At 40.7% G+C, this 15,066-nt stretch overlaps 2 protein-coding genes across 4 annotated transcripts in view; one reads left to right on the forward strand and one right to left on the reverse strand.

The window, feature by feature from the left end:
• The window catches only part of LOC138748892 (forkhead box protein C1-B-like), a 38,256-nt gene extending 36,617 nt beyond the window's left edge, over window positions 1–1,639 (forward strand). The window contains exon 2 of the mRNA XM_069909773.1: window positions 1,341–1,639. The gene's annotated coding sequence lies outside the window, so the exon portion shown is untranslated. The remainder of the gene's footprint in view (window positions 1–1,340) is intronic.
• The window catches only part of gmds (GDP-mannose 4,6-dehydratase), a 661,071-nt gene that overhangs the window by 24,594 nt on the left and 621,411 nt on the right, over window positions 1–15,066 (reverse strand). The gene's annotated exons all lie outside the window — the stretch shown is intronic.

Genomic DNA, 15,066 nt, shown 5'->3' on the forward strand with positions numbered 1-15,066 from the left:
TTCAGAGGGATTTGGAAAGCTGGAAAAATGGGCAGTAAAATGGCAGATGGGATTTAATGCAAACATTATGTGAGGTGTATTTTGGAATGACAAATCAAGATAGGATATATGCAGTAGATGGAAGGGCACTGAAGAGTATGGTAGAACAGAATAATTCTCTGAAAGTAGCATCACAGGTAGATTGGGTTGTAGAGAGAGCTTTTGGCATATTGGCCATTATAAATCAAGTTACTGAGTATAGGAGTTGGGATGTTATGGTAAAGTTGTAAAAGACATTGGTGAGGTCAAATTTGGAATATTGTGTGCAGTTTTGATCACCTAACTACAGGGAAGCTATCAATAAGATAGAAACAGCACAGAGAAGTTTTACCAGAATGTTACTGGGACTTCAGGAACTGAGTTACAGGGAAAGCTTAAACAGGTTAGGTCTTTATTCCTTGGAGCATAGAAGAATGAAGGGAGATTTGATAAAGGTATTCAAAATTATGAGATGTTTAGATAGAGTAAATGCAGGTAAGCTTTTTTCCACTGAAGGCAGGTGGGATACAAACCAGTGGACATTGGTTAAGGATGAAAAGGGAAAAGGTTTAGGGGGAACATTAGGGGGACTTCCTCACAGAGAGAATAGTGGAAGTGTGGAGTGAGCTGCCGTCTGAAGTGGTGAATGTTGGCTCAATTTTCACATTTAAGAAAAATTTGGACAGGTACATGGATCAAAGGGGTTTGGAAGGATGGATGCTGGTCAGTGGAGCAAGGCAGGATAATAGTGTGGCACAGATTAGAAGGGCTGAAGGGCCTGTTTTCAGTGCTGTAATGTTCTATGGTTCTATGGACTAAGGGTAAATAAGTCTACCAGACCAGATGGAATGCACTCTCAGGTTCTGAAAGAAGAACCTATAGAAATTGTGGAGGCATGAGTAATAGTCTTCCAAGAATCAATGGATTCTGGAATGGTTCTGGAGGACTGGAAAAGGCCACTCTGCAATTTACAATGGGAATCAGCCAGCAGAAAGAAAATTAACGACCTGTTAGCCTAACATTGGTGGTTGTGACGTTATTGGAGTGATTGTCAAGGATGAGGTTACGAAGGACTTGGAAGTGCATGACAAGATAGGCCAAAGTCAACATGGTTTCTGATCTGCTGGACAGGCGTTTTGGGGATTTTTCTACATTATGATGAGAATTCTTCTGTCATAAGCAGTGGAGGTCTTCCTTGGCCTCCCTTTGTGATTACTGAGCTCAACAGTATGCTCTTCCTTCTTAATGATGTTCTAAACTGTTGATTTTGTTAATCCTAAAGTTTGGGTGATGTCACTTACTGATTTATTCTTGTTTTTCAGCCTCACAATGGCTTCTATGACTTTCATTGGTACCATTCTGGTCCTCATGATGAAAAATGTCAATTAGAGACTCTAAAGGTAATTGAAAGCCGAGAAGCAAGCCTTTCTTTCTTATACCTGGGCCAATGAAGCAATTAAATATACCTGAGTACTCACAAACACCTGTGAAGCCAAATGTCCCAAACATTACGGTGCCCTGAAATGAAGGGACTAGGTATAAAAAAGTGCTGTAATTTCTACTTGGTCAAACAAAAATGTATTCAAATAATCCTGAATAAAACCTGGAATGTGCACTTTAATTACATGTGAATTGTTTGATTACAAATTTAAAACTGTGGAGCACAGGGGCAAATAAAGGAAAAATATGTCTTTGTCCCAAACATTAAGGAGGGCAGTGTATATCTTATATCCTTGAAGGCCATCAATAAATTCTTCTTCAAACTTATGTTGAATTGCTCTTCCTAATCAAGCAACCTTTCCTTCCTTGCCCTAGGAGAAAGGCCCTACGTCATACAGGGAAACCTGAAAATTACCTAGAGGAAGTGGGCAACACACCTCAGAGGGAAAAGGACCCCTAGTAACTCCCACCCAAGAGACAAGCCCATGACATTAGAATCAAAAGAACAATACCGCTGGTTTGAACCGGATCCTACTGCCAGTGAAGTTCAGGCAATAATTTTAAAGGGGAAAGGGACTGCTTAAGGACAGAGCCCCAAGCACCCTCTCTAAAATAGTTCATGACTGACAAGTACACAGAAGGATACACAAGCGGAGGGGAGAACATCTAGTCATAGTTCACTAACATCCTAACAGCAGGTGGTCAGTCTAAGCCAGGAAACTAAGCCCAAAAAACAACAGCCCTAGTTTGAACCAGGACTTACTGCCAGGGAAGTACAGGCCCCAATTTTAAAGGGGAAAGAGATATCTGAAGGACAGAGACCCTCTAAAATAGTTCCTGATTCAAATCAAGCATCTACTTCAAATACTAACCACCCAACTCTAAACACCCCCCACTCCACCCTAAAACTGATCCTACCCCAACCAATACCCAACCCAGTCTAACATGCCCCCACCATCCCAAATACTAACCCACCAAATGGTGGTCCAGGGCAAGAGGCAATTGAGCAGCCTTAGTTTTGACCAAGGGTCAATAGATGCCAAGGACCGACACCAACACCTCCCCCCCCCCATCCCACCTCACCAGGGGTGAATAAGGAGACAGTACTATCTGAGTCATTCGGTGGCCCAAACCAAACCCAAACCTAATCCCAACCCAAAGCCCTCAACTAGCCATACCTGAACCCCCTGAACCCCCCCAGCTAACCCTTTCAACCACAAACCCTTCCCCAACACTAATACCAACCCAACCCAAACCCCCCCCCCATTAATCTAAACATGAACTCCCCAAGTAACCCTGACCTCCCCCCAAATCCCTATCCCATTGGAAACAACATCTCCTCCTCATTAATTATCAACATAGGCACACCCCAAAGATGTCTGCTTAACCCACTGCTCTATTTGTTATACACCCACAATGGTGTGGCCAGGCACAATTCCAATGCTATCTACAAGTATGACAATGACACCAAGTTGTCAGTAGAATCACAAATGGCAATGAGGAACTGTTCAGGAGGGAGATAAATTAGCTCTTTGTATGGTGTAACGACAACAATCTTGCACTCAACGTCAGCAAAACCAAGGAGATGATTGCGGACTTCAAGAGGGAGTCAGGGGATCACGATCCAGTCCTCATCGAGGGCTCAGTCGTGGAAAGGGTCAAGAACTTCAAATTTGGGGGTGTCATGTGATGTGGTAGAGACAGGAGGCAAAGTCCCAACTCTTCTGGAGAATCAATAAAAAAGAGAAAGGAAAACAACATCCAGCAATATATTTTGGAGGAAAATATACTTAAACTCTATCAGAATGTCACCAAAGAAAACAACCCTGCAGTAATGACCTCCTGGGTCCAATAGAAGACGGAAGTCAGGAGCAGAGGCCTGCTCAGAGGAAGAAGCCTGGAGATGAGGCTTGGCCTGCCCCCCCACGTAAGTGACTTGCCTGTTGGGACAAATGGAGGCATGTCTCTGTTGATCAGATAAGGAGACGCAGCCGAAGAAGAGCTCAAGTGCATGTACAAGTACACAAGCAGGCGCATGTGCGATTTGAATGAACGTGCCGATGTTGCCGGGACTGGTAGCACTACTAGAGGAGAATGACAGCAGCGACAACCAGAGGAGGAATCCAGTAATGGAAACAGTGACAGTGAAGAGAACTACACCAGCATAGATGAAGAAGATGAAGAAGAGACAGTTACTGCATCTGGTAAGGGCAAAAGGGCAAAGAAAGAAAGGAAAGTTAAATATACCATTGAGGATGAAATGAAGGCTTTGGATAAGAAAGAAAAGAACAAAATTTAAAAAAAAAACTTAATATTTTAATTGTCATGACCAAACTGGAAGGAGTTATTAGAAGCCTGAACGAAAGAGTAAAGGACGTGGAGGAGAAAATGGAGGATGCAATGGATAGAATGGAAAAAATAGAGAACAAAATTATTGGATGGTCTGCAGAAAGAAAAAAAAAATTTGAAAAATTGGATACATTAGAAAACATCAGCAGAAGGAATAATATTAAAATCTCACACCCTGTCCCCTGCAAGGATTCTATCCTCTTCTCTCAATTTCTCCTAATCCGCCACATCTGTTCCCAAGATGAAGTCTTCCAGTCAAGAACTTCTGAAATGTTTGCCTTCATCCACAAACTTGGCTTCCCCTTCACCACCATCAACTCAGCCCTCACCCGTATCTCCTCCATTTTACGCTCATCTGACCTGGTCCCCTCTGCCTTCAGAAGCAAAAAGCATAGAATTCCCTTCGACCTCACCCACCACCCCACCAGCCTCCGCATCCAACACATCATCCGCCGGAATTTCCAGTGCTTACTTCAGGATCCCACCATCAGACAGATCTTTCCTGCTCCTCGTCTCTCGGCCTTCTGCAGGGACTGCTCCATCCATGACTCCCTTATGCACTTATCTCACCCAGCCCATTGCATCTCTGAGATCTTCCCCAGAGGAGGTGCAACACTTGTGCCCACACCTCATCCCTCATCACGGTCCAGGGACCCAAACAGGCCTTTTACTTGAAGCAACTTATACATACAGAGGACTTATTTACTGGATCTGGTGCACCCTTTGTGGCATTCTCTACATCAGAGGGACTGGTCGCAGACTGGGAGATTGCTTCGCAACCACAGCTACCACCCAGTGGCCAACCATCTAAATTCTAGGTCACACTCCAGTGTTCACATTATTGTCCATGGCCTTATGTACTGTCCCACCCAACCACCCACAGATTTGAGGAACAACACCTTATTTTCCATCTGCGGACCCTCCAGCCAGATGGCATACTTTCCATTAAATCTGCTTTGCCTTTCTTTTCCCTCCCCCCCTTTTCCTGTCTTTCCAATTCTTTCACCTACACAGTCCTGCCTTCCCCTCCCCCTCATTGCTACTGTCCGCTCCCTCCCTTCTCCACCTATCATCTCCTGCCTTGCCACCACCCCCCCTTCTCTCCTCCCACTCTTTTGTTCTGGTGTTTGCCGGCATTTTCTCACACTTTGATGAAAGGCTCAAGCCTGAAATGTCTGTTCTGTATCTTTGAATTTGGCTCATAAAGGACACTGTTTGACCTGCTGAGCTTCTCCAGCATTTTGTGTTTTTAACTATAGTGGTTACTTGGAACACTGGTTCCCATCTAGGTACAACTCGTGGGAATGCAGAAATGCATAGTTGTGTCCCCCTTGAGAAGAATACCTAAAACCGAAGCAATAAATATGGCATATTTTTAAAAATATGGCAGCCATATTTACAAAATGTGGGTGCAAATTTTTAGCTGTGTCCCCCTTGCCCTTGAGACCTGCGTCAGCATCCCCTCGAGATCTAGGTAAGTTATGGAAATTTGAAGCCTGTGGAGTAGTCAACGGATTCCCGACAATTTCTTTCTTTCTTTCTCATTCTTCTTACTTTCTTTTTTTCCTTGGGATTTCTTCTTTCTTTACTAATTCTCTCTTTTCCTTTCTTTGGGGGTGGGTGGGTTGAGGGATTATAGTCATCATGTATCATAGATCACTAGCACCTTTCAGTATTTGAAATAGTCTCTTTTTTTCTTGTTGATGGCATATTTGGCTTTAAGAAATGTAAATAAAATATTTAAAAAACAAAACTTCAAATTCCTGGGGCCATCATCTCTGAGGATCTGTCCTGGAGCCTCCACATTGATGTAATCTTAAAGAAGGCTCACCAGCGGCTACATTTTGTGAGGTGTTTGTGGAAATTCAGTATGTCACCAAAGATTCTCGTAAACTTCTGGAGAGCATTCTGCCTAGTATGGAGGTGCCAACTCTCAGGACAAAAATAAACTCCAGAGGGCTGATAACTTGGCCTGCGACATTACAGGCACCAGACTTCACTCCATTGAGGAAATCTACATGAGGTGGTGTCTTAAAAAAAGCAGCCTCCATCCTCAAAGACCCCCCCCCACCACCACCACCACGCCTCAGGCCACACCCTCTTCAATCTGCTACCATGGGAAAAAGGTTCAGGAGCCTAAAGACGATTACTCAATGGTACAAAGACAGCTCCTTTCCCGCTGCCATCAGATTCAAACCAAAGACACTGCCTTACTTTTTGGGCACTCTCATGACAATAAGTTCTGATTCTGATTCGGTACTGTCTCTGGCTTTTCCATTCCATTGTGAAAATGTCTTTGAGTGTTTTTTATAATAATTTGATTAAAAAAAAAATGCTTTTCTTGTTTCCACAATCATTTCTGGTATGTCCCAGCATAACTGTACTTAAAAAAAAAAGCTTCTAACCTCTCTATAATTTTTGGCCACGTTAAGTTTTTTATTTCCAGCTGCAGGATCATCAGCTACACAGAACAGTTTTCCCTGTCTGCTCTTCACAATTTAGAACACATTTACTGCATCTGCCGACATCCATTCGAACAGAGCAAGGATTTTTTTTAATGCTTTTAATTCTTTTCACTTTTCAACTCTTAATGGGGTATCATGTTATTGGACATATTATGTACTCTTTCTCTTTCTCTCTCTTTAGCCTTGACATGCCTTCTAAAATACAACATGAATGGGACAAGGTTTTCCATCTATGACCTGACCAATGGAATGAACTAATTTAACTTACACTCTTTGCTTCCATGCCTCCTTTACAAACTAAGCGATTGCATAAATTTTAGATTTTATCAACTTCACCACTTGTTAAGATTTCCTTCTTTAAAGGTCCAGAGGGTACTTTTTCTCCAATAATACTTGCTTCCAAAATCCATCATTTTATATTTCTACAATTCATGCATCTGAGAAATTTATGCAAAGCATATGTAAAATTGACTCCTTTAGAGTTAACATCTTTATCACAATTTCCCTCTCTGAGCAGAGATCTTGCATTAACAGCTCCCTCATACGAGTTCCATCTGTTTGTATTCTATTTGCTCTCTGATTTCCTTCAGAATTGTAGGATGAAAACCATCAGGACTTTTTTTCCACTTTGAATTCCATTACTACTTCCTTATCTGCAGTTATCTATGTTATCTACAGCAAACTTCTGGCAAAACCATATACTTGGAGTCAGACCAGGAAAGTACCCAGTATTGCATCAGTGTGAAGTTTTCCATTTTCCACTAAGTGGCAAATTATAGGCAGTTTTATGCGGTGGGTTTGTGACAATAGAATGACTCATTTCCCTCAGGATCTTTACCACAGTAAGGGAAGGAAACTTTCATCTCATCCAAGTTTAAATTGAATTTAAATACAGCTATGAAGATTAAAGGATTGCAGGTTAATCCCATACAATCTATGCAATTTGTTCTGATAATTTCCAAAATATAATTTATTGAACTAAATGATCTCATAAATCAACAACAATCTCTGTAAGAAATCTTTCTGGTGAAGTTGTTATTTTCATTCAATTTTTATAAATGAATTCATTCCCCTTTAGTAGGCAAATGTAAAGGCCTGATCTCCTGATGGGTGAGCTCCTGTTAAGCCACTTATTGTGGCAGAAATTTATTTATTTAGGAAAAGCAGTGTAAAAATAAGAGCGATGCAAGTTTATGAAGCCTAATATAAAGCTGTCTAGTCTGCAGTTAACAAATTTACACCCTTTTATTTGGGGAGAATGTTCATTTATATCTCTCTAATTCTCTGACATTCTCTATGTATTGAAAGAGCTCAGTTCCCTTTGCTTTCTAAATGCTGGTGCATTGACTGCCCTGCTTCAGTTAGGCAGAGAGATAAAGACTTTGCTTTAACTAAAATATTGTCCTGGTCTTAATACACTTTCACCTCTTTTCCAGGTTATTCCAACATTGATGACACAAAGTCAATAAACTCACCAAAACTGTCATTTTTCAATGCAATAAATACATTATTTTACTTCACAAGAGAATTAGAAATTCAAAAGTGTTATTTTTCAAATACAATGGGAACAATTTTCCTCAGATATACATGATACTAACCCCTCTCTGAGGTGACCAAAACAGCATCTTAAGCTAAAAGGATAGTTTAGAATGTTTTAGTACAAAAAAAATCAAAGTAACCCATCAATTGGAGACCATATAGGGAGTCAGTGAAAAACCAGGAGCAGCAACTGGTGTTGGAGAAGAAAACAGGGAAGAATAAACTTCTTGCCCATTCCTATTTCAGCACAACTCACTTCTTCTCAATTTCTTCCAGAAGAAACTTTGGTGGCATATGAGAGAAATTGCTTTTAATCTTATTCAGTACTAGGGTCATTGCCCTACATCAGTTTCCCTCTTCAACAGGCTCTATTTCAAACCTTAGTTTTCTTAAAAAAAAAGTATTTGGAAATAAAGGAAAGTAATAGGTCTGATTTGCTGTTTTTCTAGGCACAACCGTCTGAATGATGTCTCTCTGTGTGGCATAATTCTATAATACATGAATTCTGGAACCATTTATTCATCCAAAAGGCTGTTCAAAAAAACTTTGGACACCATCTTATAGATAAAAAAGGCATCCAATTCTCCTATTAAAATATTTAGAAGTTGTCAAAGCAGGAGTGGAAGTCCACAGAATAATTCAGCAGCAAATTCAATTCTGACTGTTCAACTTTTTTTCAGCACGGCTGCTTGGGTGGCTAAGGTTTACTGCAGTTGAGGGAATTAAATTATCTGCATACTGTAATGCTGAGAAGAGTGAAGCATTAAAAGCAGTCTGAACTGCAGACGGCAACCTTTCTCTCAATTATTCCAGCTTCTGAAACCTCAGGATTGTAAGAAGATGGCTGAAACTGCTGACGCTGTGACCACATAATGCACTATTCAATCTTCCAGCGATGGTAGGAAAGCTTTCTAAACTTATAAATTTTGACATACAGCACAGTAACAGGCCATTTTGGCCTACGAATTCATGCTTTCCAGTTAATCTATGTCCCCCCCAGTACATTTCTAACGGTGGGAGGAAACTGGAGTCCTGGGGAAAACCTACCCAGACACAGGGAGAACGTACAAGCTCCATACAGACAGTGCGGGATTTGAACCCATGTTACGTTACACCAACTGTGCTGTCCAAAAGCCCAGATGAGCATGACTTCACAGCCACAATGTTCACTGACTGCACCAGCTTCTGGGAGGCCGAAAAAAAAACATTTAACCTCCTATGCACTTTTAATTTTGCACAGCGCCAAATAAAAAAATCAATGCAACTTCAATGTTGTTTTAGAGAAATATGACCAGATCTTTAGGGTGAATGTTTACATGTGCTTGCAATTCTGTGAGAGTATTTGACACTGAACATTGTGTATAAGTTCATATATATGAGTCCGAAATATAATTGGATCACTGATTTCCCTTTGCCACAATAAATGTCTCTACCATGTGGCTTTCATTTTACATACATACAGACTTGTAGTCGTCAAAACAGTGAACTGTCATTCAATCTTTCATTTTTCCTTTCCACTGGGTTGTCAGGTCCAAATAAATGGTTGATAATCAAGGTTTTTTAAAGTATCATTAAAAATACTTCTTATAAAGTTCAGTATCACACCAACTGGTCATTATCCTTGTCTCAGGTGGCCTGTCAGAAAAAGGTTGCTAATTTGATGTCAGTGCTGAGAGCATTCATGTGTCTCGGTCTCATTCCCAAAGGAATATGCTCATTCTTTGATGTACCATAAGATTTTACAGTACATTTCTAAATGAAAATTGAGGTTTATAAAATCATCAAAAAATAATATTTTATATTACATTAAGCTGCGTGATGAAGTATTGAACAAATGTCCCTGATGCAGTTAGATTCGAGCATTTAGCTCACAGAGGCTTGGAAACTTGATCAAGTAATAATTTGGTATTAACTTTATATGCATAAATACCAACACCTTCCCAGAAGAGGATTATAGATACAATGGTCTCTGGGTTGACCTGTTCCACTCTGGGAATCTTCTCCTGTCACACCTTGCTCAGTCAGCGATTTTATGTATGGGACGCAAAGCTCAATGACGTATTTCCCATGTTGTATGGAGATGTTAATTCATGTGGTTCTTTCTCATCACGACTAGATTTTCACAGAATAAAGCACATTGATCAGGTGGATAGTAATAAACTTTTCTCCTGTCTCAGAGATACATAAAACTAAAGGGCATAATTTTGAGGTCAGCTGGGAGGTTGAAAGGGAATCTGAGGAAGAACTTTTTTTTTTACCCTGTGGATGGTTGAAATTTGAAATACTTTCCCAGAAAGAGTGGTGAAAAATGTAAGAAACTGAAGGGCCTGCCTGTGTGCAATATGAATATATGGTACCAATACTCATTGTCTTGGCCTGGTACGGCGTGGACAGGTAAGGACATCCCCTTGAGAAGGCAGATTCATTTGCAACCATTGTCAGGGTCCTCAGGTACAGGTGAATTTAATAGTGCCAAGTCCACACCAGAAGTAGATTCGCCAGTGGCATGCTGCACAGCAACCCATTAACACTGCTTGATATAGGCTGCACTGTTTAATGAATCCATTCATTTATGGGAAAAGTTGTCAGTGGGGAACAGATAACTTATCTATTTCTTGCCATCACCATCGTTGAGAACTGCAAAATAAAGTGTGCCACATGTTTAAATCTCATAAAAACAGAATTCTTTCCATTCTTTTAAAACTTTGACAGGAAAATGAAAGTCAGGTTCTGTTTTTTCAACCATAAAATTAGGATTTATTTTTTTCTACACAGAGCCTGTCTTGGCCAGGAATACATCCTGGTCCCAGCGTTGCTGAGGTAGCTCGCAGGCTAGGTAAGTGCATATAAGAGGCTCCATAAGGGTGTACATAGGCCCCAGGAATGTGGTTCAAACTTGAATCCTAGCCTGGAACTAGCCAAACAAATGCCAATCTGCATTATCGTTGACTGATAGAATCTGGTTGTGGATGATGAACCTGAGCAACGACCCAACATGTGAACAGGAGGTCAACTACCCAACACGGGAATCAAGTCTTTGCCAGGAGTGGGTGGAAAGCAACGTATTAGAGGTACCTCTAGTGCATTATTCTCACTTGGGTGATTCTGCAAACTCTGACAGAGTTAGTACAGGAGACCATCACTGATCACAATTCTGGCATTGGGAGCACTATTGGTACTCAGTATTGAGATCTGATACTTCAGATAACGATCTTGCTGTCTGTATCTGCCGTCCATCGGTGATATTGGCTCAGGATGTTTGTTTTGTTTCCCCTCTTTTCTGTACTAGGACTCCATATGTGGAGAGCATAAGCTGCCTGACCTGCCAGGCATGTCTTCATGTTCTGCATTTCACAACTCCTACATTCTTTTATCTGTGCTCTCACTCTCTGACTGTTCACTCTCGTTCATTTATCAAATAACCTTGTTTAGAATTTATCCCCATGGCCACTCTAATTTTACCGCCAGAGACATCACCATTCCATGCACCCTCTCTGCAGCTAAAAAGCTTCTTTTCTCTCCTCCTCAACATAGGGTCTTTGCTCTGAAAATCTCATATTTTTCTCTTCGCATTCATGCAGCCTGACCTGCTGAGAATTTTCAGCATTTCTAATTTTATTTCAGCACTATTTATTTGTTTAATGGCCATAAATCAAATCTGCAGATAATATATTGGCGTTCACAATGCCCAACATAAGTGTAGGTATATGACTATCACTGAAAAATACTTGCTGTTGAGCCAGGAGTGTCTAATCTTTGGACAATCAGCTTTAGCAACAACACCTGATATTTCTTCCTATTTTGGATCAGAAGATGGCTGGATTGGTGGAGTTTTCCATAATTGCTAAACTGCTAACATTCTGACTGCTTGCTTGCTGAGAAGCTGATGTTTCATCTCACTACTGGGAGTGAGGAATCTTCAAGGTTGTGTTAGCAGACAAGATTTCCAACTGACACAATGTACATCGGACTACTGTATGGCAGGAGACCTTTGACAGGGAAAAATGGAACCACTGGCTCAGGTTGGTAATCAGAGAGGGAAGAGAAGATTTAGGCTGCAGACCTAGGGGCAGACGAAGTACCTTTAATTTTAATATTTTCAATGGGTTAAAATGGTTCTTTTTATATTTATTATATATTACCTATAAGCAATAAAGATAAATAATGCAAATAACTAGCATTGTCATAAGTCATAGGAGCAAAATTAGACCATTTGGCCCATTAGGTCTGCACCACCATTCAAATAATTTTTTCTCCTCTTTTCTCCCCATAACACTTGACACCCTTATTAATTAAGAACCTATCAACAACCACTTTAAATACAATCTCCACAGCTGTTTGTGGCAATGAATTCCAAAGATTCCCGCCTTTCTCTCTCCATCTCTGTTCTAAAGGACATCCCTTTGTTTTGAGGCTATATTATTCAGGAGCACAGATGTACAAAATGGTCTTGGGTGCAAGTCCATAGTTCTATGAAAGTGGCAACATAAGTCGATAGGATGGCAAAGAAGGCATATGATGTGTGCCTTTAATTATTGGGGCATTGCGTATAAATGTTGATAAGTCACAATGGAGTTGTATAAAATTTTGGATTGGACACATTTGGAGAATTGGGTGCAGTTCTGATTTCCACATCTAGGAAGAACGTAGAGGTTTTGGAGAGGGTTCAGAAAAGGTTCACCAGGATATTACCTGGATTGGAATGCATTAGCTATAAGAAGTTAGAAAAGAGTTTGGAAAAACCCTCTTTTCCGTGATGTAAGGCAGTGGTCCTCAACCTTTTTTCCCACTCACATACCACTTCAAGTAATCCCTATGCCATCGGTGCTCTGTGATTGGTAAGTGATTGCTTAAGGTGGGAGTGGGAAGGGAAGGTTGTGAATCACTACTCTAGACCCAACTGTTACTGAAATATTTGGCTTGAAAAAAAATTGACATTGGCCCATTTCCTTTGGAGCTATGAAACTGTGCACATAACAAGTCAACTAAGTACGATTAAAACAGTGGTTTTCAAACTTTTTATTTCCACCCACATACCACCTTAAGCTATCCCTTACTAATCACTGAGCACCTATGGCATAGGGAATACTTAAAGTGGTATGTGAGTGGCAAGAAAAAGGTTGAGAACCATTGATGAAAGGTGTTTGAAGAGTTGTACTTTTATATTATTTGGCCATAAAGGCTATATTATCACACATCATTTGTTTCCATTAAGAGCTCTGAAATAGGGACCTGCCTCAATATCAAGCATGAGTGAATGTTTTCTTGTGATTTGTTTTTATTTTCTGATCCTAATGAGGATTGGTATAATTTATGGATTTTTGATGACTCCTCTTTTATTGAATGGTGTTATCATCCATTGTGAAAAAGAATGCCGTGGGGTATCTGTACACATTCTGGATCTGAAACTAGATTATAGTGGTTTTTAAATGGTTGTGCAATTAATCTTACCCAGAATTAATCATTTTATAATCATTTCCATCTGAAACAAGGCAATTGTGAAATTAAATCACATTCTTTGGGTGTGCTTCAAATTTTTCAAATCTTTAATAATGCAGCTAAGGATGTCAGTCATCATTCAACATCAGCTTCTGCTGCATCAACATACACTGGAACACAGGGCTCCATGTGACGACTGTTGTGGACTGTCTCAATGGAATGAGGAGCATTCGATGCATTCATGATCTTCCTGCTATTTGAACAGACGCTGCTGATGCTGGGACAGCCGATGGAGCCCATTCAAAACTGACTGCTCAGACTCCTTCCAAAGAATATCGAGTGTGCTAAAGCCAGCTGTGAGTATTTCAACATTTAGCTGCATGGCTCCCAATGAGTGGTGCATCAGGTAAAGTCAGACCTCCGCACTTATCCCGGAGGCTGTAAAAGTGGTCAAGAGAATTTGGGTTGCTGTTCAATATTGATAGTGACAAGTTACTATTTTAGCGAATGCAGGTGAGAATAAAGTACAGCATAATATATATTGTGAATTGGAAGATGCAAATTGGGTTAAAATTTCAAGTCAATGAAATTCATACACTTAACCAACGATAGGAAATCACTCATGGAACTGCATTGCACCAACTGGGCATTTCAAGTGGGAAAGAACTAATGAGGGATCAACAGCAGTGGAAGCATCACATTTCATTCAGCTCACAACAACTGGTGGTAATCACATTCAATCATTCTTTCCTGCAAAAGTAATCACTCACTTTTCATGAAAGCTCACTCAGGTTTTCCAGTTGCTTCCAATCCTACATATTATTGGGGACCTCGTAGAGAATAGGCAACCGAGAGCGGATATCTCATTTCATTATGTGAAATTGCTCAGATTTCTCATCCTCTTTTCGGAATCACTTTCACAGCATACCCAGATGAGTCTTATAATGGCAGACGAAGGAGGAGAGAAGCATTGTGAGATAAGTATCAACCTCATGCTGGAGGTTGCAATTTCTTGGCAAGCATGTTATTTCACAATTATGTGCTCTGATGCAATGAAACCAACATTTTTAAAGGAAAAAAAAACATTCCTCAGTGTCCACTGGCAATCAAGATTTTGCTCAAGCCAGAAGACATAAAATGCATTGTGTTAGCAACCCAGGTGAGGCAGGGTATGCAACAAAGGCTACAATTGCAACACTCCTCTGCCTTACCTCTGCATTCAAGTCTACATAAGAAATCACATAAACATTGTCAGTGCGATCAAAATTAAATACCGCAAAGTGAAGCAAAATATTACATGAGTACAAAACATATTTGTCAGCCTATTCTGGTCCAATTTCTCTTTAACAACCATACAGGTGGATTTATATGTCCTCACAATACATTGTATTTCCCCTCTGTGGCTGCAACATGATTGCAGGGTGCCTGTTACATTTCACTGTCAGCTCTACCACATGGAGATCTCAGCTCCTGATGTTTCCCTATATCCGGTCAACTTCTTCTCCTGATGACCCTCTGTAACACACTGACCTCTACAACAGGGGCCCCAATGGCCATGCTGCTCTACAAACTACTCCTGACAGATCCCAAACAATAGACTGGCCCCTGATTCTGATGATGTCTGACTACAGACCAATCTTTGTTCCCAATGTTCTCCTGCCACAGGTGATCTTATGATGCTGATGACCCCCACAACAAATCAGACCACTGCTCCTAACGTCCCCTTATAACAGGCTGAACTCAGTCTATGACAAGTCTGCTTTTACTTTCTTCTTCAGATGGCTTGGCCTGATGTTCTCTGACAACAGGCTAGCCT

The sequence above is a fragment of the Narcine bancroftii genome, chromosome 1 (assembly GCF_036971445.1).
Source record: "Narcine bancroftii isolate sNarBan1 chromosome 1, sNarBan1.hap1, whole genome shotgun sequence".
NCBI classification, from domain to species: domain Eukaryota; kingdom Metazoa; phylum Chordata; class Chondrichthyes; order Torpediniformes; family Narcinidae; genus Narcine; species Narcine bancroftii.